General features: G+C 39.0%; 2 long non-coding RNA genes across 2 annotated transcripts in view; one reads left to right on the forward strand and one right to left on the reverse strand.

Annotated features, from left to right (window-relative positions):
• The window catches only part of LOC113604648 (uncharacterized), a 61,734-nt gene extending 50,287 nt beyond the window's left edge, over window positions 1-11,447 (forward strand). Inside the window, exons 2-3 of the long non-coding RNA XR_003426637.2 lie at window positions 10,055-10,154; window positions 10,554-11,447. This is a non-coding gene — a long non-coding RNA (uncharacterized LOC113604648). The remainder of the gene's footprint in view (window positions 1-10,054; window positions 10,155-10,553) is intronic.
• The window catches only part of LOC113604649 (uncharacterized), a 201,166-nt gene that overhangs the window by 66,915 nt on the left and 111,080 nt on the right, over window positions 1-23,171 (reverse strand). The window contains exon 5 of the long non-coding RNA XR_008295855.1: window positions 10,337-10,414. This is a non-coding gene — a long non-coding RNA (uncharacterized LOC113604649). The remainder of the gene's footprint in view (window positions 1-10,336; window positions 10,415-23,171) is intronic.

A 23,171-nucleotide genomic window follows, 5' to 3' on the forward strand; every position in this document is an offset into this window, starting at 1 on the left:
GTATTAGCTCACAGAGCTTATATACAAAAGCTATAATTTGGTGTTTTTAGTTCTCATCTTACCATGTTAGGTAAACTGTGGATTTTCTCTAGGAAAGTAACAAACAGGAGATAAAGCCTTATTTTACAAATTCCCCAAACCGTGATAGGAACTTGATTGGAGCAAAAATGTTCCTATTAACACTGTGCATCACCATACAACTTCTGCTGAATGTATTACACCCTCAAAGAGATGATCCAGTCAGAAGTTGGAGAAAAGAAAAGTATCTGAGTGGTATGTCTGCCTATTCATATTTTCCACTTCTAAATCATATCCTCTTATCTTCTACTGCAAACAAGAAAGGTGGGTTGGGGAGGTCGAGGAGTGAGTGTAAGAAGCAAGGGAACTACAAAGATAGGGAGGAAAAGAACAGACAAAGAAGAGAGGAGAGAGGAATGAAAACAGGTAAGGACATTTGTGAGGACATGATTTACTCTCCAGTAGGGCAAAGTGAAAGTCAATTAGGCCACCAAAGACCCAGAAGCCCCTTTAGCGACCCTCTGTTGATGGCTTCTTTCCCAGCTAAGTGGGGAAACTGGTTGCATAAATTGCTCAAAGTGCTATTGAAATCTATCCTGGAGGATTCTGGAATATGTCTCTATTTGAAGAGCCTCCTGACTGTGACAATGACAAACACCCATTGTAGGACATTGAGAGATGGTGTTAAACTGTGGAAATACAGGGCTTTGTGATTCACATACTGCAGAATATATGCCTATTGATTTTTCTTTTCTTCTAAGAAAATGTCCCTTTGATACATTATGGCTGCAATATCGGAAAGTGTAGTTTTTGTTTTGTTTTGTTTTAAATTGATTTCATTTGATTTTCCAAAAAAATAAATGATATAGAGATTCCATTCAGGTGGACAGTTGTCACACCAAGTATGACACTCCTATAAGTTACCTGGGCCTTAAGACTATTGGCATCTCAGGCACATGAGTGATACGTACATTTCAAGGAAGATTTACTATTTTCCCCACTCCTCCTCCAAGTTTCAAAGGGACAAAAATTACCAAGAGCCAGGAAATGATACTAATACACCTCACTGGATTTGTAAGATTAATATTTTCATATTCATTAAAAGAGAGAAAAGCTCATAACAATAATCCACATTATCATCATGATCACATAGTTATGCTGTGAGGCAAATTCATCTATTGGCTACCTACATCTCTCTTTGTATCTAATCTGTTATTCTTAGTCCTTTCTTTAGCAATTGAAAAGAAACTGACAAAAGTTCAGTTTTTTGTTCTTTAGTTGCAGTTTCTTTTAACAGTTTGATAAATGCTAGTTTTATATATGTGATTTATGGCATATGAAAATGATCTCTTGCTAGCTGTTTTCAAATGTCTGTTCTCTTCATGCTAATTGAAATCTAAATGGGAAAATAAAACCAAAAAATCTAGAATAGTTATCTTAGGACAAGTGTTTACAGCCCTTTAAACCGTTATCTACATGATGAATTGCACAGGAAGGAGGCACAGCCATTGAATGCAAAGTAAGAGGTTTCTGCAACGGTTACATTTTATAATTCCCCCTTGATACTTAATTCCTGGTGTGAAAAAAAACAACAAAAAAAAACCTTTTGGCTCTTTATTAGCTAACTTGAATATATTTTGTGGTCTACATGAAGTAAATTCTTCCAGGAGTTTATAATCCAGAAAGTATACTTGGTACTTTGAAACCTCTTCGGAGTCATGTATTGTTATTTCATCCAGGATTACACTTTTTGAAAGGAGCGTGTTACCAAGTTAACTGTTCTGTGGGTGCCAGAGAGAATGAAAGCTAACTCAGGGAACTGACAAGAAACTTGGAATAAGCAGCCTTTTTTTAAAAATCCCAGGTCTTCTTAAATAAATTTTATAACAACCTTGGAAAAGTAATTTAACATCCTTTTCCCAATTCATGAAATAGAGGAGGATTGCACTTCATTTACAGGAAAAAAAATCTGTGACACTCAAAAATGTTGATAATATAAATTGGGATGAAAATAAAAACTGTGTCATGTCTTACACCTTTTAAAAAGTTAGTTGTCGAAAATTATGTAAGAAATTAATTTTTAGCCTTTTCCTCTGTTTGTGTTACATTGGGGATTTGTGGTTACAAAAGAATCATAAACTTTGAAAACTGGAAAAACCTCAGAAATAATCTATTTTACAAATGAAGAACTTAAGATCAAAGTAAGTAAAATGGCATGTCCGAATCCTGCTGAAGTTATCCTTCTTAGCACTCAGGTAAGACTGAAAATCATCATCACGCACCACTGTGCCTTCTCGGAGCAAACCCCACTTCAGCCTTATGATGTGAAGTTTGACATGGAAGACGCTTCCACATTCTTATTTGACAATGACTTTCTGGCAGTAGTTGGTCGGTCTGGGGATATTGTTGATGATGATGATGATGATGATGATGATGATGATGATGATGGAGGAGGAGGAGGAGGAGGGGAAAAAGAATGAAAGAAAGAAAGAAAGAAAGAAAGAAAGAAAGAAAGAAAGAAAGAAAGAAAGAAAGAAAGAAGGAAGATGGAGGAGGGGGAGGGGGAAGGGAGTAGGAAAAGGAGAGGGGAAGGAGGGGGAAGGGAGGAGGAAAAGGGAGAGGAGGATGGGGAGGGGGAGGAGAAGAGGGAGAAAGAGAAGGAGAAGAAGGAAAAGGAGAAGGAGAAGAAAGTGATGAAAACAGCCATCACTTACTTGTTCAGGGGTCACCATAAGCCCTTAGTTAAAGGGTTTACTTTGAAGCCCTTAGGATGCATAAATTTGTTTAATTCTCACAGTGCTCTGGGATTGCTACTATATTATTTATATTTTCCAAATGGAGAGACTGAAATAGGTTCAGTACTTTATCAAAGATCAGACATCTGGGAATGGGCAGAGCTATAATTCAGGGTGGTTCCAAAGCCTGTGTACAATATATGAAGCCCCAAGTTAAGGCAGTCAGGACAAACTCCTTAGAAGATGAAGCAGTATTATGAAAAAAAGATACATACTATTGTATTCTGAAGTGCTTAGCACTTTATTACTTTTATTCTTGCTTTCTTTCATTTAACCAGTATTGATGACCACCTCCTCTGTGCCAGGCTCTAGGTTCTATGGGGGCTTACAAGCAGTGAAAAAACAAAACAAACATGGGCCCCATCCTAACAGAACCTACATTCTCATGGAGAGAAGCAGAAAATATACAAACAAACAAATAAGTACACAATAGTTGTAAGTACTCTGAAGGAAAGTATCACATGCAGTGCCAGAGATCTCTCTCTGTTGGGAGGGGACATAGAGGTTGAAGTTTGAATGGTGAGAAGAGACAGCCACACCAGGATCTAGGATGGGAGAGTTCTTGGCCCCAGAAACCAGTTATGGCAGAGGCACAGTGGCAGAAAGGCACTTGTAGTTGAGGCACAGAAGGCAGCTATGGAACTGTGGATTCATAAGCTGGCTGGGAGGGAGAGTTGGAGGAGGGAGGTCTGTATGGAGAGAAAGCTGGGCCAACGAATTTGGGTTTTATTTGAAGTCACTGGAGGGAGCCACATGATTTGATCTATGCATATCTATTCTCAGAGATAGGCTCATATTTTCTGTGAGAACTAGACAGTAGATATTTCAGGTTTAGTAGACTCTCTCACGTGGGCACCACTGTCACTGCTCAATTCTGCAGCTGTGGTGTGAAAGTAGCCATGGGTGACACATAAATGAATGAATATGGCTGTGTTCCAGTAAAACTTCATGTACAGAATAGTTTGCTGACCTCTCTTCTAAAAGATCACCTGCGCTGCTATGGAGATAGGACGAAGATCTGACAATTATAAAGAGTGAGAATCCCCTGTGTAGTTCAGACAGGCATACTCTCAGAGCAGGGTCATGTTCAGAGAAAAGCCAATCCCACTCCAAAACACACCTGTAAAGCAGTTGTAAATCTTTGAAGAGGTGCCTCAAAAAAAATGTCAAGGAAGATTTCCTTTCCTTCCTCATAATAGACAAGCCCTCCTAAAATCCTTATTTATCATTGTTTTCCCCAATCTCACATATAGTGCTGTCACCTAGACTTTTCTTCCTCTCTCCAAACTCACCAAATCCAGCCCACATCGACTCTAATCTTCTCCTCCTTAGTTCTTCAGAACCTACTATTTCCTTTCATGCCAACAGTTTTCGGTTTTCATTGACTCCACCACTTTGTAAATCATCCATAATCCTCACTGTGTCTACCTTTTCTCCTTTCATGTTTTAATTTACATTGACTATAAATCTAATTAATCCCTTGAAAACAGCCTTGACTTCCTTGTTACTCCTTGGCAACATTGTTTTTACCAGCAAAATCCCAGACTTGGTTTAAACCCAACTATCTTACACTGACTTCCTGAGCTCTGTCTAGGTCCATGACCATGATGCCACCTGACAGTCCACCTGTCCCTAATCCCAGCACCTTCCCTTGTACAGCCTCCTTGTTCACTCTTTGAAAGAGCAGTTTTATGACTTTTCCTTTCTCTGCTACCTCTAATATCCCCTCATTAAGATTTCAGTGAATGACATTTTCACATATTAGTTGGAAAACAGAAGTTCTCAGAAGGCAACTTTTTTTCCCACCATTAAATCCGTCGAAACATTTCTATCTTTATCCACATGTCCCACCTTCCCTTCTCTCCTGTGATAGTGGATGAAGGACTCCAGCTCCCATCAAAGGCAGGTCCTTCACCAGTGTCCTCAATCTCATCTTTTTCCACTTTGAGGATTTTATCCTGCAAATAATTCTCCTTGTCTCTGTTTTGTTTTGTGTTTTGCATTTCAGTGTTACATTCTCTTCTGGATTATTATCATCCACTTGCTTTAGTATTTCCTGGCTTAAGAAAACCCTGCTCTGGGCATACAGACCCATATCTCCCTACAACTACTGTCCTAGTTCCCCTCGTCTCCATCCACACTGTCTTCACAACCCACTCCATTTGGGTTTCCATTACCACCAGTCTGCCAAAACTACTCTTGTTCAGGTCACCAGTGACCTTCATGATATGCAAGCCAATGGTCAATTCTCTAACACTGCTGAATTTTCTCTCTCAGAAATATGTGACATCATTCATCACTCCTTTCTTTAAAAAGTTCTCCAGGGGCGCCTGCGTGGCTCAGTCGGTGAAGCGTCCGACTTCAGCCCGGGTCACGATCTCGCGGTCCGTGAGTTCGAGTCCCGCGTCAGGCTCTGGGCTGATGGCTCAGGGCCTGGAGCCTGTTTCCGATTCTGTGTCTCCCTCTCTCTCTGCCCCTCCCCCGTTCATGCTCTGTCTCTCTCCGTCTCAAAAATAAATAAACGTTAAAAAAAAAAAAAGTAAAAAGTTCTCCAAAACATCACAATTTCATGGCTTTCTTTTTCTTACTTCACTGATACCTATGTATTTCAGTGTCTACATTGCCTTTTCCTTCTGTGCTCAGCACCTTAATATGTGGATCTCAGATTTGGTGCTATGCCCTGTACATATCAGGATCCAAACCTCTCCCCTAGGATATCTCATCTAATATTAAGGTTTTAATACCGTCTATATGTTCATGACTTTCACATCTATATTTTCAGCCCAACCTCTCCAGAATCATGTGATCGCCTATTTGACATCACCACCTCCTTCTCTAACAGGGAGCCCAAATTTAGCAGAGCCCAAAGAAAACTCTTGTTGGTTTTATCACCTAATTTATTTCTGCTCTTACATTTCCATCCACCCAGTTGCTCAAGACTAAAACCTAGAAACTAATGTTGGCACTTCAATTAGCTTCAGTTTCTGTATCTAACCCCATGCTGAGTTTTGTCAACTTTATCTCCAAAATATACCTGGTATTGATCCATTTTTCTTTTAACCTCTACTGTGATCTTCATATTCCATGTCACTTTCATCACAGCATGGGATGCAAAAATTTGCCATAAGTAATCATTAAAAAAACAAAAGCATCATTTCTTAGCAACCTGAAGCAGATCACATCTTGTTCCTACTCAACATCTTCCAGGGGCTTCAATTGCCTTTATATTCAAATGAATAAAGTTGAAATCCTTCATCATAACCTACATGCACCCTATTCTCTCTCCACCTTCACCTCAATTTTTCTGCCTCTCATCCACTACATTCCAGCTAATAGGTACTGACTGTTTCACATCATTGTTTTATCTCCTTTTTGCCAAGGCCTCTTCAGATCACCCAATCTAATAGAATTCATTCCCAGGTAATTTTTAACATCATTATTCTGTATTACTTTTCTAGGAACTTCTGATCATGTCTGAAATGATTTTGTTTGCACAAGTACACAAGAGTGGGGCCTCATATGTTTAGTTTCACCAGGACCTAGAACTGTCTCACACAACGCAGGAATTCAATAAATATCTGTATAAGACATGAGCCCTATTTCTTCTCCTTAATTCTCCAACAATACATCTTTCATCTTTATCTTTAACCTGTAAAATAAAGGCCCAAGAATTGGTCAAGAATAAATAGACTTCTTGTCTGTAGGCAGAAACTAAGGCTAGTCCATGATTATATTAACATTTTATTCCAATAATTAATAAAAATCCACATCTATTGAGTTTTCTTATGTCTTTTATTTCTCTTTATATCATCTAATTTACCTTATGTATTATAATGGAAAGTGGGTTTTTTTTTCCAATTATCCCCTCCTTGAGAGAGCATCCCTTCCTTATTCTGCAGTAATTCTGCTGGAACCCTGTGATCGGGTGGAATTGATCTTGCTTTCCTGGACCAAAGGCTGGACCCTTTGGACCCATGACCTGGACGAAGTCCTCCTCCCTGGAAACCACAATTAGCTCAGGCTGGTCACATGATCAAAGCATGACTAATTGTTTCTAGGAATTTAAGAGTAGGAAAGTTGCTATATTTTTCTCTGACAGTTCTGGAATTTTATGGGATGTTATACCTCATAGTACCAAAAAAAAAAAAAAAAATGAGCTAGCCACTTTGTAACCATGTTCATAAGACCTGGCTACTGACTGGGAATGAAGCTAACCTAGGGAAAATAGTCATGAATGGTGTAAAGAAACAGAGGAAGAGCTATTGTTTGAGCACATGGATGCCATTTGAGTAAGTTAGCACTTACCATCTTTAGCACTTTTCAATAACTCATGATCGTAAATTCCTTTTTTGCACCTAACACTAATCTGAATTGCATTTCTAAAACCCTCATCCTATGAAGTCTTAACTAATTCAACTTTTCTTCTCATTTTACAGTTGGAGAAAATGAAGCTCAGAAAGGCTAAGAAACTTGTCAGAAAGAAAAATTTTTTTAATGTTTGTTTATTTTGAGAGAGAGAGAGAGAGAGGGAGAGAGAGGGAGAGAAAGAGAGAGAGAAAATCCCAAGCAGGCTCCTTGCTATCAGCACAGAGCCTAACATGGGGCTTGAACTCATGAACTGTGAGATCATGACCTGAGCCAAAATCAAGAGTTGGATGCTTAACCAGGTGCCTCCAGAATGGAAATATTTGAGCAAGCATTTCTGAATTCAAGTCCTATGCTCTTATTCATTACTATATTTCCATATATCAGCAGACTCAGGAAATCTTCATGGATTATAGCTTGAAATTTCATATTCATAAACTACCCCTTTCAAAATTTGATTCTAATGGTAAATAGAATAGGTCTAATATGGACCAGAATTTCAATCATCCTGATAATATTTAAGAGTTTTTCTTCCACTTTAAATAAAATGTTTTATTAGATTTTTTCCCCTTTGGTGTATATCCAAGTTTCTGCACAGGAAAAAACATATTACATTAGCATAATGTTTTGAATTTTATATTTGTTTTTTATTCTGATTTTCTCAATAACCATTATCTAGTCATGGAATGAAGCTCAATTAAATGATGGCATCTGAAGCAATTAAAAATTATGTGGAATTATGTAGATATTGAGATAAGGGTTCATAAAATGTATAAATCCATACCCACAATTGAAGTAAATGTGCAAAATTGATTACTAAGAGAGTGTAGTATCTTTTAAGACAGTAAAATATATAAAAAAATATTCTCTCCTATATTGGTTGCTTTCCAAATTACACAAAATGAATATGAAACACTAAAGGAATACAGGTAGAAAAAATAAAAAATACTTAAATTCTCATTTTATACTATTGGTAAGTATTCCAGAACGCACAAATAAGTAAAATCAACATTAGCTAATGCAGGAATAGGAACGAACAAACTAGAACATTCTTTCACTTAGAGGGGAGGTTGACAGAACTCAAAGTTTATGCATACTGAATTGCACTACACTAATGGTCTCATCATACATCATTTTGCTTTTTGTAGATGGTTCTACTGCCCACTCAGTTCATCAAATCAGAAAACTTTGCCATCTTAAGATTCCTCTCTGATTTGGGTTCAACTTCCCTGTTAGAACCATTTCAGCTTGGCCTTCCTGTCTGACTGATCTTTTTTTTCAGCTTTAATGAGACATAATTAACAAACAAAATTGTAAGATGTTTTAAACGACAGTGTGATGATCTGATATACACTGTGAAAGGATAACCCCCCCATGAGTTATTTAATGCATTCGTCACCCCACATATTTATCCCATGCCCTTTTGGTTTTGGTGAGAATATTGAAGCTCTGGTGTCTTAGTGAATTTCAATTGTACAATGCAGTGGTACCAACTGTAGTAATCAGGTGATATATTAGATCCTCAGATCTAACATATCCATCCTAGAGCTGAAAGTTTGTGCCATTTTACCAGCTTCTCCTGATTTCCCCCACCCCCTACTGATTCTTAAAAAGACTGGCCACTGCCCTCGTTCAGCATCTCTTGCTTGCTTGATAGTAGAGTCTCATCTTCTTATTAGGCTTTAGTAGGCTCTATTACAATCCAACCTCCATAAAGCTGCTAAGTGGTTATTTAAAAGCACAGAATTGACCATGTCACTTTAATGTTTAATACCCTTGAAATCTCTGTTATTTGAAGGATAAAGTTTAAAAATAGGTTCATCCAAGAAGCATTTATTTGTTAGTCACCTTACCTAGAGATGGGATTCAATGTGGAATAAAATATGGGTCTTCCCCTAAAGGAATGTGAACATAGGTGGGGGGGGGGGGGCGCTGTGGAGTCGCCCCACACCAGATCATTTCAATATAACACTGAAGGCATTACTACAGAGGGAACCCAGAGTGTAATGGAGCTCAGTGCAGGCAGATTTAGCATAGCCTAGATTTTCAGGAGGGTTTCCTGGAAGGAGGATGCCAGAGTTAAGGTCTAATAAATCATCCAGGCTCAGAAGGAAGGGGAGCATAAAAGGTTATCCAGGTAGATCTAAGATCAGAAGAAACCATATCAAAGGATATAGCATAGCATTTCTCAATAACTGCAAGCAATTTAGTATTATGAAAACACGAAATGTGAGGTAGGAGGTAGAGGTTCAGACGCGTGGAGAAGAAAGTAGAAATGAGGTATTATGAAGATCGCATGCACGACACAATCATTCAACAACTACTGATTGTTTACTGAAAGCTGCAATCAGGCAGTTGCTGAAGACGCAGAGTAAACCTTAAGTAACTAGAGTTGATAACATTGTATTGTAGACTTGAAATGTGCTAAAAGAATAGAACTTAAATGTTCTCCTCTCAAAAAATAATTAAAAAGAGAGATAAATATAGGAAGTGATAGATAATTCCTAGAAGGAGGAAGTCCTTTCACAAAGTACACGTACATCAAATCATCTCAGTGCGCACTTTAAATATCTTGTAATTGTGTCCGTTATACCTTCATAAAGCTGGAAAAAATGTGAAAAAAAGGGAATAAAACCTCCTTTCAAAGAACATGCAATCTAGCAGATGGCACCAGGAAATGCTGTTGAAGTTGTTATATTTAGTAGAACTTCTACACACAGAGCAAAGAATTCCAACTCTAGATCATTGCCCTGGTGTTTCATTGTTGGGGAGTCTCCTGAGATGGCTGGGAGTCCTTGTCTGGAGTTTCCTGTTACTGCCTTTAGCTGTTGCAGAAAAGACATGTAACATTTGGGCTGTGCCTGGGTCTCCCACAGGGGGGCTGGCCCTTTCATCTGTCTTTGCACAGTGTCATACAGTTAGTGACAGAGAATGGACCTGAATTCTCCAACACTCCATGGTTCTTCAAGGGATGAGGTAAGGTTCCTGCCCCTCTATCCACTACTTTCTCTGTTCTCTGACAAGTAGATGGATTACTAACCTCATTGGCTCAGAGTTAGGGAATGCTTGACTGGCCACATTTACTTACTAAGTAAGCGTGTCTCATTGGTTTCCTACTCCATAAAGCTGGCTAGACAAGAAAGCCAACAGATATCTACTTTTGTCCTCTTTTTTTCCTCACATGTGAGCAGTGCTTGCCTTAGTTTCTTGTGGCCATCTGGTGGTACGATTCATTCCTGGGGGAAGAACAGATTTTACTTGGGTCTAATTTAAGCCACCCACCTGCTCAGTTCAGTTTACCGAACATCTAGGTTTTGTGCTTTAGTGTTAATAATTGAATGGCATTTTAATTTTGCTTCCATTTGTACCACTTAGGTATCCCATCAGAGCAGACATGAAGCCCTGGCAACACTCAGGTGTCCCTGGGAACTCTGGATAAAATCACATCTTAATGCCTTGGGAACCACGCCCTATAGCTGTAAATGCTCCCCTGTTAGTGGGGAGTAATACAGAGATACTTGGTTTTAATTCTATTTACACTGATATAATTATATAACCCAGACAACTATACTGATGGCAGTCCATTATTCATCTGGCAAATTGTTTCATGTTACAGGTGACTAATTTGATCATGATTTGTAATTTATGTGGGATTCTTCTCCCTTCCCCACTGTGATAACCTAACATAACCCATTTGAATTGAATCCCTGTGTGAACACCAGATCAAGTTCATAGACTATCCTCACACTTGTCAGAAGAGAAATATTTACCTGAAGGCCTTTTAAGGCATTTGAAGAATGGGAATCAATGCTTTCTCTTCTGGGCAAAACTGGTAAAAATTCGAGTAACTCTTTTATTACATGTAACAAAAGCTCTTGAACAGAGCTATTGTTAGACTCCATGGATAATTATCAAAGGAAATGCTAAGCTTCCTTCATTAAAGACTTGTAGAAGTTATCTTGGTGAGACAGAATTCTTGAAATAAAAAGCATTACTTTGATGAAATTCTGTGTTTCCCTTCGATACCATAATACTATGCCATATTAATATTTTTAAGACTATACTTGGTGTAACATTTACCATGAGAACTATAACTTACAAAAACTTGTTGTTCTCAAATATAAATAGTAATGGAATCTGTAATCTATATATACCCTCCCTGCTACAGTTAATGATGGCTCCATTACTTGAAGTGCTCAATAAACCAACTGTTTCATTATGCTGATGACGTGATCAACAAAACTGCTAACTTCACCAAATGTAAGGTTTATACATAAATGGAGACAGGCTGTGGATTCTAGCCTGCATTTCTGGAGGAAGTGTGTGTGTGTGTGTGTGTGTGTGTGTGTGTGTGTGGTGGAGAGCAACAGTCACTATATTCCACAAGCCATTTATGCTGTACCGAAAATAAGAGGTCAGTTTTTGTATAAAAAATACCAGTTTTACCTTTAATTGTTTTCTTGGAGAACATACCTGCCTTAGTTTTGTCTTTAATTTTTTATTTCTTTTCAGACAGTTCATCTCACTTTACAATTGTGTGGCAGCTTTGAAAATTTGTAGGTGGTTGTTAAAAATTTTACATGTCATTTCAGTTCCAAACCTCAAATAATACATAATTTTTTGTGGGTTATTATTATTCTGTAATTTAGCATTTTCTAAGGATTTGATGCTTTACAACTGTATGGGTACTTAACATCATGATAAAAAGTTTTCAGTAAGTTACAGAAAAATATGAATAGTATTAACACAACCTTCTGCCCTCTGAGCCAGTGTTGATTTTATGAAGTCTTTTTGTGTTCATAAGTACAATACTATTGTACCTATTGAAGATTCACTTGACTTTTTTCCATATTCTCTTTAGCAAATATTGAAACGTTCATGGAGGGTATATAACTTCAGACTTAATATGATACTGCCCACATAGAAAGTTTCTTTTTAAAGTGCAAATATTATATTACAACAATCAGTGACTAATAAACAAATATAAATAATTCATGTGAATGCATATACATGCACACATATGATACATTTATAAAATGATATGAAAAATATGGAAATTCTTTGTGCCAATCTGATGAGTGACATACAGAAGAAAAAATAACTTAAGATTAATAGTATCTTTCCTAAAACAATGAAAATTCAAAAAGTTACCCAAATCCAGATGAAGTATTTAGACGGTTAGAAAGAAAAAGCAGTCATTTGCTTTCTTACATTTGTACTCTATCCAGTTCAAGACTGGAAGCAAAAATTATAAACTACGGAGGAATTGCTATGTTGGGCCATGGAGTCTAGCCCCAAATTATAGACTACCTATATCCCGAGGATCATCCCCTATTTACCAACTAAATTACTTCCAGAAGCCAAATCGTTCTTCAGTAGTAAATTGGGCATTTAGGAAGTCTTGCACATTGTTTAAAATCCCTGAAAGAATCCCACACCCTGTGCGGGGCTGTGCTCTCACATGGCAGATATTCGACACGAACCCCTGAAAGTCCCCCTCTGCTCTGCTCAGCGTGTGCTCTCGGTCCTCCCCTGACATCCAAGATGGATCCCCCAAACTTGAAGAGCTGTGAGGATGTCATGCCTCATGGATAGGGTACACCCAATTAATGTGGTCTCTCCAGTTTTCAGTCCTGCAATTCTGGGAGAATCTTATTAATCTTAGGATATAGCCTTGACACTGCTTTGTGCCAGACCGAGGTGTAGTAACCTGATGAGACCGTCTCCTGATGAGCTTTTCCAAACCCTGATCATAAACCAGTTCTGCAGCCTGGGCGTCTAAAAATAAAGAATATGCTTCCTTCTAAAGAGGAAATATCCTTTCTGTGCTGCAAAATTTTCATCAATGTACACTTTTAGATGACTGCAGGATGCCATGTATTTGGACTAGAATAAGAAATGTTCATTTAACCCCCTGTCTCCAGATGTTTATATATTGGTTGTCATGTAGACTTCCCTAAAAGTGATGTTTTTATAAGGAAGATGGGTTTGGGGTAGCACCTTCCTTTTTCTACATTACTTTTCTCTATACATTAACATTTCGTGGCTGTAAGGAGAGCTCCACAAAGACTTTGACTGTGGTGTCACATGATAGCATATTTTAGCGTTCAAATACTGTGTTTTACGCTGATTGAAAAATGACAATCTCACTTATGGCCTCTGCTTTTCCTCTTGTTTCCTTCTATCTTCCACTCTCCCCCGACCTGAGACCTGTCCAGAGTAAATTAACATTAACGATTTTATTTGGTTCCAAGAATGCCTTTCTTCCCCTCTCCATCCACCTCTCTCTCTCTTTCTCTCTTTCTCTTTCTCTCTCTCTCTCTCTCTCCCTCTCCCTCTCCCTCTCCCCTTTTTCTTTATTTTAATGTTCACAGGAGTGGGAAACAAATGCTCTAATCTGTATATACAATTCAAATGATCAAATGTGCTTGGGAACTAAGCTGGACTTCTATGGGTTAAACAAAGTTCAGTTTGAGCACTTAAAGTGTGTAAAAATGAGGAGTACTAATTAATTCTCTTCAGATGTCTGTGCGTGGAAAACCAATACAAGCCTATTTGCTGGGCTTTTTTTGTTTTTTTTTTCTTGCACATCACGGTGATGTTTTCAATAGCTCTTTTGCACCAATCAGTAACAGGCCACAATGGTGACATAAGCCTTTTGTTTGCCTCATCTGACTCTGCCCCATTTGCCCTCCTCAGATCCTGCCAACATGAGGAACAAACACAGCCAACACTGGCTGGCTCACAACATGCCCAGTAGTTCCGGTAACAGAGGGAGGCATTCCAGTGCCCTGTCTGATCCTTCTGACCTCTGACTTCTCTGGATCCACTCTAGCTAATCTTCTTGAGATAAAAAGGCAGTTCTTACTAGGTTCTTACCCTCAGTGCCTGCAAAGCTAAGAGAAGAGCGAGAGGATGGTGTTTTGTCTGCCTCCTGAGTACTAAGGTCTTGGAGTAAGGTCGCAAATTACCAAGAGCCTGACTTCCACACCTCGTTTTACCCTTCTCAACAAAATGCGCTCTGGGGCTTAATTGCTGGGCCCTCCTGGCAGCCAGCTCTTTCTTGCACACTGTTGAGCAAGGGTCATGAAGGGGTGAGTGGATCATAGGGAAACCTTGTATGTGTATTCTATATGCCTCAGATCACTAAAGGGAGCTATGCAAACATATCAATTTGAGTATCTATCCCTGGGGCTATATTTATGTTCTGGTAAGAGCAGGGATCCAAAACCTAAGACTGCTAAACACACCTGACTGACCAAAAAAAAAAAAAAAAAAAAAAAATTGACCTTGTTTCCATGTATGTTACTAAAAGAGTAAAACAATCATTTAAGCAACATAAAAAAAACTACCTGAGACAGAAAGAAATGACATTTATAAAGACAACCTGCCATTAACGTTATTTTTGCAGAATGTGTATCTTCTTATAGCTTTGTTTTGAAACTGTTTAGATGATGTCAAAGCTGCATAGTTTAAAACAGCAGTAAGATGAAAATAACAAAATAATAATAGTAAAATAATAAAAAAATTTCTTAATGGCCACTTTTTTCCTTAAAAAATTTTTTTAATGTTTATTTTAAGAGACAGAGAGCATGAGTGGGGGAGGAACAAAGAGAGAGGGAGACACAGAATCCGAAGCAGGCTCCAGGCTCAGAGGTGTCAGCACAAAGCCCGAAGTGGGGCTCAAACTCACAGACTATGAGATCATGACCTGAGCCGAAGTCAGACACAACCGACCGAGCCACCCAGGTGCCCCTTAATGGCCATTTTTCAAAAAGTCTAATAATAATCTGATACTTCAATAAGATCCCAAGACTTTAATATGTCCCTCACATTTTACATGTGTTATTTTAATTAATTATTATATAATCTTGCTGAGGAATTCTTGTTGCTTTCCATTTCATACAAAAGAAAGCTGTGGTTCAGAGAGGTTTTAACATCTGGTCCTGGTCACAGGGTTTGTAAACAGTAGACCCAGGACTGAGTTCTTTTCCTATCACCGACGTTCTTTTGCATGTTTGAAATTTATTAATAGATTAAATTGTTCTTTTTTTTTTCTCTTTGGTGTAACACTGCCATAGTGACCACAAAAGAAAGAGATCAATTCGAAATGGTTTCTTCTAAGACTTCCTCCTTGGACTTGACCACTGACATAATATGCGCCTGTGTCTGAGCTCTCTCCACTCCAAGAATGAATGAGCCCCAACAGTTCATGAAATTGAAAGGATTATAAAGTGCTGTATTGGAAAAGGAGCAAGAAATCCGAGGAGCATCTATTAGCTGCAACATGCCAATAAAGAGGGAGCCGGAACTTTTCCGGCTCGGCCAGCGCCTGCAGCCTCGCATGCCCACAGAGGTTCATTAGCACACTGAACTCGCCTCAGTCTTGGAAACAAATTGCAAAAGAGAGAGACAAACTGTGAGAAAGTGACCCTTTTATAGCAAGATGGTAAAGGCAAAAGGAGAGAAGTAGCCTAGGTAGCTCATGCTTTTCAAATGAATACAAATTTTCAATAGGAAGGAAGATGCAGATTATAGTAGATTCTTAAAAATCAGGAGTGCAAACTTGTCAAATCACTCAGTTGCACACCTGAAGTTAATGTAACATTGTGTGCTGACTATACTCAAATAAAAAAAATAGAAAAAAACACAACACAAACTTTAAACACTTTGATGCTTCTTTAATTCACATTTATCCAATGACTCTAGTAAAAATACGATTCCCATGTTGAAACGATAATGGAGTTAGAAGTAAAACTCATGACTCATGTTTTGTGCATTTACCTTAGTTCATTAAACATCAGTGATTCTTTGGATTGAACCATTTTATCCCTTCTGCTGCAAATTCTTGAAGTGAAAAGATTCTTGCATTTCTTTTTTCTTTTTTTGTTGGGGGGGCAGATACTACATAGCCATAGTAGAAATAGTAAGAGACAAAATTAAAAAAACTGCAAATTCAAATGTATTATTATCTTTAAGGGAAATTCCAAAGACAAATTTCTCTTCATTGTATTCAGATTTGTGCATAATTTCTTATTAAAACGTATTAAAAGAGACATGTGCTATTTTTTAATGTTTATTAATTTGTTTTGAAAAAGAGAGAGAGAGAGAGAGAGAGAGAGAGAAAGAATCTCAAGCAGGCTCCGCACTATCAGTGCAGAGCCTGATGCGGGGTTCAACCTCATGAACTGCGAGATCAGGACCAGAGCTGAAATTAAGAGGCAGATGTTTAACTGAGTGAGCCACCCAGGCACCCTGAGACATGCACTATTTTTAAGAAGGATAATACAGAAACAACGAAGCAAAGGTTTAAAGAAAATGGAAAGAGGAGTCCCCTAGGAAAACCACACTTATCTGAGATGTAAAGCGCCACATTGCAAACAGTAAGACTCTTCCAGTCCAACCCACAGGATCTATTAGCTCTGCCTCTATCTAATTGACTTAAGGAAAATCACTAAACCTCTTGGAATATACATTAAGTGAGGGGAAGTAATTCACGTGAGTGTGGACTGCGAGGCGCATTACTGATACCTGCTTCTATTATTATGGTTTATCAGTAGCTACCTGAACTTCCATCTTACAATGATCAGAATATCTAAAGAAAAGGAATCATTGACATCATGGTTATTAGCATTTTTAAACAACTAGTTATAGCATTCTTGCCCTTTAACGATGAATTCATTGCTCCTTTCCCATAGCTCCATGACAGGAGTTGGGAGTTACTTCTGGCACCTTCTTGCAGGTATTTCCTAAAAACTGCTGGATAGAAAGTGCTCTAAAGAGACACTCACTTCTTACCCCAGGACCTTTCTCCAGAAAAGCAGCAAATGCCTACAGCTCTCTCACATTCATGCACGTTCTCACAGCTCACACCTACCCCACCTGTGGTCCCCAGAGAAGGTTTTGCTTCCTGGACCATTTGAAATTCCCTGCCACATTATTCATTTCACTACCTGGCACAATATAAGGTTTTGATGTAGCTCCCTTTCACAATCCAGACTCCAGATAGTAGAGATTTCCCAGGGGCCACTCTGCTTAGCTACTATTGCCATGTGTATTTCGAATGGCAAAATCATTTCACTGCAAATATGAGACATTCTCTGTGTGTGTGTGTGTGTGTGTGTGTGTGTGTGTGCGCGCGCGCGCATATGTGACATAAGAAATGCAAGAAGTGAATGGTCATATTTTTTAAAAAGCAACTAAAATGAGAAAACTATTAAAACTTGGTTAGAACTCTAAAAGGTCTACAGAGGAAACTCTACAATTTAAAAGGCCGCCCAGCCCCATTCTTAGAGATCTAGAAATGCACGTGTTTCATGTCGTCTCTGAATGTGCCCCTCTTCCTGTCTGATTGAGCTTGACCAGCAGCTTCTGACTCAGGCCTACACTGGTTACACATGGTTAGAGGAATGTTAATTACCACCTGTAATCTGCACAGTGTTCTGGAGAAAATAACAAGGGTAACTACCCTTGATGGAGAAAGATAATAGAAATGTAAATGCCATACTCAAAGGTATGGGAATTTCGTGGGCACATATTTGGGCAGGAATGTGGACCCTCCCATCTTACCAACTCAGGTAAGCACCTGAGGAATAGATTCACCCAGCCAGAGAATGTTAATGCTGATGTTGTAATCGTGAAGCGATCTTAACAAGCATCCATTCTTTTCACAAGTAAGGAATCTGAGGCTTGGAGAGACTTAAGTCATTTGCCTCATGTAACAGAGATAATAAAATTTAGTGGAGGAGCAAAAGAAAAATATTTTTGAAATTTTACGTTAAGGAGAGTTCCTTGAAATTTTTATTTAGTTTTAATGCTTTCTATTGGTATTAAAATATATTCATCCTTTTCTCCCATCTTGTTGGAATCCGCAATACTGATAAAATGCTATTCCCTGTCTCTTACAGATACTGACATACAGTTCCCTCTGTACCTTCTCCACTTTCAGACGATGGCTGATTCTATCCTTGTCATCCTGAACATTTTAGCTTTCTTTAAGACATGATAAATTAGCGAACAAAAGGAACTCCTTTCCATGACAGAAGCACTTTTGGGAGGCTGAACATACACCTCTGATTCAAGGCTGAGTTATTATAAGAAAAACAGAAAAGGAAGGAAGAAGGTTTTACTTTCCCACCGTTGAAGACAGTTTGTCAGGACGAGAGACAGACACACAGAACGTGCACAGACTTGCACTTCCATTCGGTGATGAATAGGGCAAGGGTTTCACCCGTGTTGTCTTTAAAAGCACTGCCTGGAATACAAGATGACATGGTGTTTCTGGAATACAATTCTGCTTGAAAGGCCAAGAAAAGGTGATAGGTTTTTAATGCACATTTGGGTGTCTTCAAGCTCTCTTTCTATAACCAGAATGGAGATGTTGCTGAAATGCTGTCCTCAGAGAAAAAAAGCACACTGGTTAAAATTCCATTATGTTTCTCTTTGGCTGGCATTGTATAATTGAAGACATCTTCAAAACAGAAACAGAGTGTAGCTTCTTGTGGGGTGGGGGGAGAGGAAAGCAGACATCAGATGGCAGAGAAATAGAAAAAAAGCATTGCAGCTCCCCTGCAAAGAATACATCGCTTTCACCAGGAAAGTTCCTGCTGCCCATGCTTCCTTCATGAAGTCCAGTCCTTTTGTCTCTCTGCCACCAGAGCCATGTTTCCACCTTGATCTGATCATGTTTCTATTCTCAAAGCCCTTGGCTTGCTTCGTTTTAGTGGACGCCTCAGACTTAGGCCTACTGTCTCCCCATCTCCCCTCACTCCCTGATTGCCAAATCACTTTGCCCTAATAAGTCTCACTTAAAAACAAAACAACAATCCTACCTGTACTTGATACAAGTTATCTCTTTTGTCTGGACTGTTCTCATTATTTCAAAGTTCTTTCCATCCTTCAAGGTACCGTCAGCTCCTAGATCTCCCAACGGCAAACCTTCTCTAATTTTCCTGTGTGCAGTGAGTACGGCCATCCAGTCCGGATGAGCCAATGGGTGCGTGACCTCTAGCAGCCACATGGGGCTCTGTGCTCAGAAACGGCCTGCACCTGCTTTGACGCCCTGCTGCTGCCATCTTAAAGCAGGGCTTAACATTTTTGTTTTGCACTGGACCTGCAAATAACACACCTGGGCCTTCCTCCCATACTCCCGAAGTTAAGAGTTTCGTGTCTCCGCTCTAACAGTTATCATCCACATTGCTTTTCGCAATTATTTCATGCATCTCTACCTCCACTAGAGAGGAAGCTCCAGGAACCATAGATCTCAGGTCTCGGGTTCCCACAAGCACCTGCAAGAGCAGTTTGCACAGAGTAAAGTATTGACAAGAAGGCGAGAATACTGCTCAGAGTCCTCCAGGAAAGAAAGGAATAAAACCAACATCTACCGAGGATGATAGTAGAAAAGCTAATATGTTTTGCAAACTTAATATGCACACATCACTGTGCTCTGCACCGCACGAGCAACAAGTCTAACCTAATCCCCAAAACTTGAGGAATAGGTGCTATTATAACTGCATATAACTTCATATGCCAGGTAAGGGACCAAAGGCTTACAGAGGGAAGGTGTCAGAGGTCACCGAGTAAGTGGCAGAACCAGAGTCAGAGTTGTGTCTGGTTCATATAAAATTGATGAGTCTCTGCTCTTAACTCGTACAGAATTGTGAAATGTTTAAGCAATAAAAAAACCTACCTATGTTCTGACTGGAACCAAGGCCAAGGTAACAAAATTGGCCTATCTCTAGCAGTCCCAACCACGAGTTCGTAACACCCAGACTTTTTTTAATGTTTATTTATTTTGAGAGAGAGAGAGAGAGAGAGAGAGAGAGAGAGAGAGAGAGAAAGTGAACATGTACACAAGTGGGGAAGGGGCAGAGAGAGAGGGAGAGACAGAGACAATCCCAAGCAGGCTCTACACTGTCAGCACAGAGCCCAACACAGGGCTCAATCTCAGGAACCGTGAGATCACGACCTGAGCCGAAGTCCAGAGTCGGACGCTTAATCAACTGAGCCACGCAGGTGCCCCACGTACCCGGACTTTTAAGGTGTCAAACCAATTTCTAATAAAAAAATCCTATTTTAGGATATATAAACATTTTGCTAGATCTGCCTGTAGCGCCCCCACCTAAAGCCATCCCTTTAACAAACAAACTGTCTCTATACTTTAAAGTTATTTCTGAGTCATAAAATTTTATATGTAGAAAGAAAAAGTGCTTCAGACTCTCTCTGAAAGACAGACAGCCTAGGGAGAAGGGGATATCATGGATTCAGCTGAGCAAGGGAATATGGTGGAAAGTCAAACCTGCACCAGTTCTGGGCCAGGACCCTCAGGCAGGTCCACAAGGAGGGTCATGGTTTTCCACTCCCTTCTAACCACCCATAAGCACACCAAACTCAGGAGACTGATGACAAAGGATTAGCGTAAAATGACAATTTACTGAGTTATGTCCATTAGCTGTTTTTCCTCATTTACTGTTAAAATTAGGTTTCGTATAATGAACAAAGCAGGACTTCTGTTTCACTGCTTGATCCAAATACCTACCATGGATGAGATGCATATAATGCTTGGAATATATTATTTTAGGAATTTGCATTAAACACATCAGGATATTTCCAAATACAACATATATCTGCCATAGCCCTGAATATGTATTATTTTCTGCAGCACAAGAGAGATTTTTCAATAAAAACCTCATCGGGGTCTGTCTTGCATGTTTTCAACTTAACTAAGCATTCAGAAGCTTGAATCTTTTTACCACTGTTACTCATCTCAGTTGTTTTCAGTAAAAGATTCAGCTTTCACTGCTTCATCCTGGAGGGACCATTATTACCACATCCCTGAGTCTCCTGAAGCTTCGAGTTGTTTTCAACATTATTTTTAAAATTCTTAAAAGAATCATGTCTCTTCCTCCCAACCCCAAAAGAGCACAATAGCAAGACATAAGAGGTTTGGGCTTCTACTTGGACAAAACTGTACCGATCCAGCATATGCCCACTTCTGCAATGTTGCTCTAAGTTATCTCAGTGCATACTTATTCTCAACCCCTGAAAACCAAAATTCCCCTTAGTTAACTCTAAGGACAAGCTAACCTAGGGTGTCATGTTCCCATCGGGTCCCAGTTTGACACATTTTTAATCCTAATTTTGAAGACACAGAACCATGTATATAATGACTGATAACAGGTAACGTGTATCAAAACATAGTTCTAATATCACATACATGTCGATTTTGTTGGCAACAGGGAATTTATGAGAATGATCCAATCTCTTTCTTACCCAAGTCTTGTGTTTCATAATTTTTCCAGCTGACTAATCACTTTGAAAATCAAACCTTTTTCACTGCAAAATGAAATTGACTTGGACTTCCACTTCAGATAAGTCAACTGGTCACAAAACATCTAGTAAAATTGCCAGATAAAGGGCAATGGTTGTATATATTTTTATTAATGCCAAAATGTAATCTAAGTTACACCTACAGTTTTGGATGACAATAAGAAGTTCAGAGAGTTCCCAACTAGATAGTAGGTTACTCATCTGTCATCTTGCAAATGCAGTATTTGAAGGAAATCCATTGTAGAGAATAAAACTTGAGGTTCTTTAGACCCAAAAGTGAGAAGAATTCTTAAAAACTTTAAGTATGTTAGTAAGGACCACTCAGAGAGAGAAGGCGTTTTGTATTTTATTCCACATCTACCTAGGATTCTTCTAGCTTCTGGAGATGTTAATTGAAACTTTACAGAATGAAAGGGCAGGAATTCTTAGTTCTTTTTGCAGATGGAGAAACTGAGGATGAAATTAAGTTACTTGCCCAAGACAGGACAGTAAATCTGGCTCATCTATTTCCAAAACTTAAGTTCTTTTCATCACACAATGGCAAGAATCATTTAGATATTAAAATGGCTTCAGGTTTTTTAGCATCTTGATCTTCACTTTCGAAAGTAAATGAGAAATGAGATAGTTTTTACATGTTAGTCCCTACGTGGCTAATAATAAAAGGTCTGTATTTATTTACTTAGAAATTCCTTAATGGCAAAATTTGTAATAATAATCAGGGAAGAACGAGTGATGACTTCTTTCAGTTCCTGCTACAAAAAAATTCAGACAAGAATTTTTCTTTCACTTCTGCATGCTTCATCGATAGGTGATATCTAAAGTGAAGTTACCAGCAGATCATACTGGGAATCAGTTTGTGCCACAAGGCAAAATAAATCGACCATATTAGAAGAAAGGTTAATAGTCACCTTCGCTAACCCCAGCTCTTGCACCGGGTTTATTATCACCCTTGAAATAGAAGCCGCGTGATCAATTTCAAATATCAGAGCATAACACACACTCCACAGGGAACCCATGAAAGATGGCAGAGGAGGCAATGGCTCTCCAGTTAGAAAAAAACCACAATTTTGATCATGCGTGGAAAACATCAAATTAAAGCCAGTACTTGGTACTGACTCAGCATACCAGCTTCTCCCAACATTCTGGCTGAAGTTTAATCTTCTGCTAACTCCCTGGAGTGAGGCCTTTACTCCTGTGGCACCCATGCTGGCAACACAGAATTGAACAGGTGCTGGCTTCAAGGGAAGCTTAGGATTTGTTTCTTCAGATGTGCAAAAGAATGCTTACAGGAAAGTGTCTCATAAACAGCTTATAATATGTAAAGAGTCAAGAGGAGTGAGGTTTACAAAGTTCCTTCTTTTCCTACGAATTGATCTCAGGTTTGATAGAAGTTTGTTTTAGAAGGATATTCTTTTTCTATGTTCCCACGTTGGTCTTCAGTCCTCTGTCAAAGATTTCTTGTCATTGGCTTCCTTATTGCTTTTATTTTGCATAGCTTTATATTAGTCATGCCTAGACCTGTGTGGTCTTTAGCACACTGCTTCTCCTACATCCCAGCTGAGGGCACGATGTCTTTCTGTATGTCAGAATGTTGGAGGCATGGAAGGCAATGATGCAAGAGTCACAGTTGTCAGAGTAGGTTGGAGAAGGCGGCCAACTTCTCCA

This window comes from Acinonyx jubatus, chromosome B1, assembly GCF_027475565.1.
Source record: "Acinonyx jubatus isolate Ajub_Pintada_27869175 chromosome B1, VMU_Ajub_asm_v1.0, whole genome shotgun sequence".
Classification (NCBI taxonomy): Eukaryota; Metazoa; Chordata; class Mammalia; order Carnivora; family Felidae; genus Acinonyx; species Acinonyx jubatus.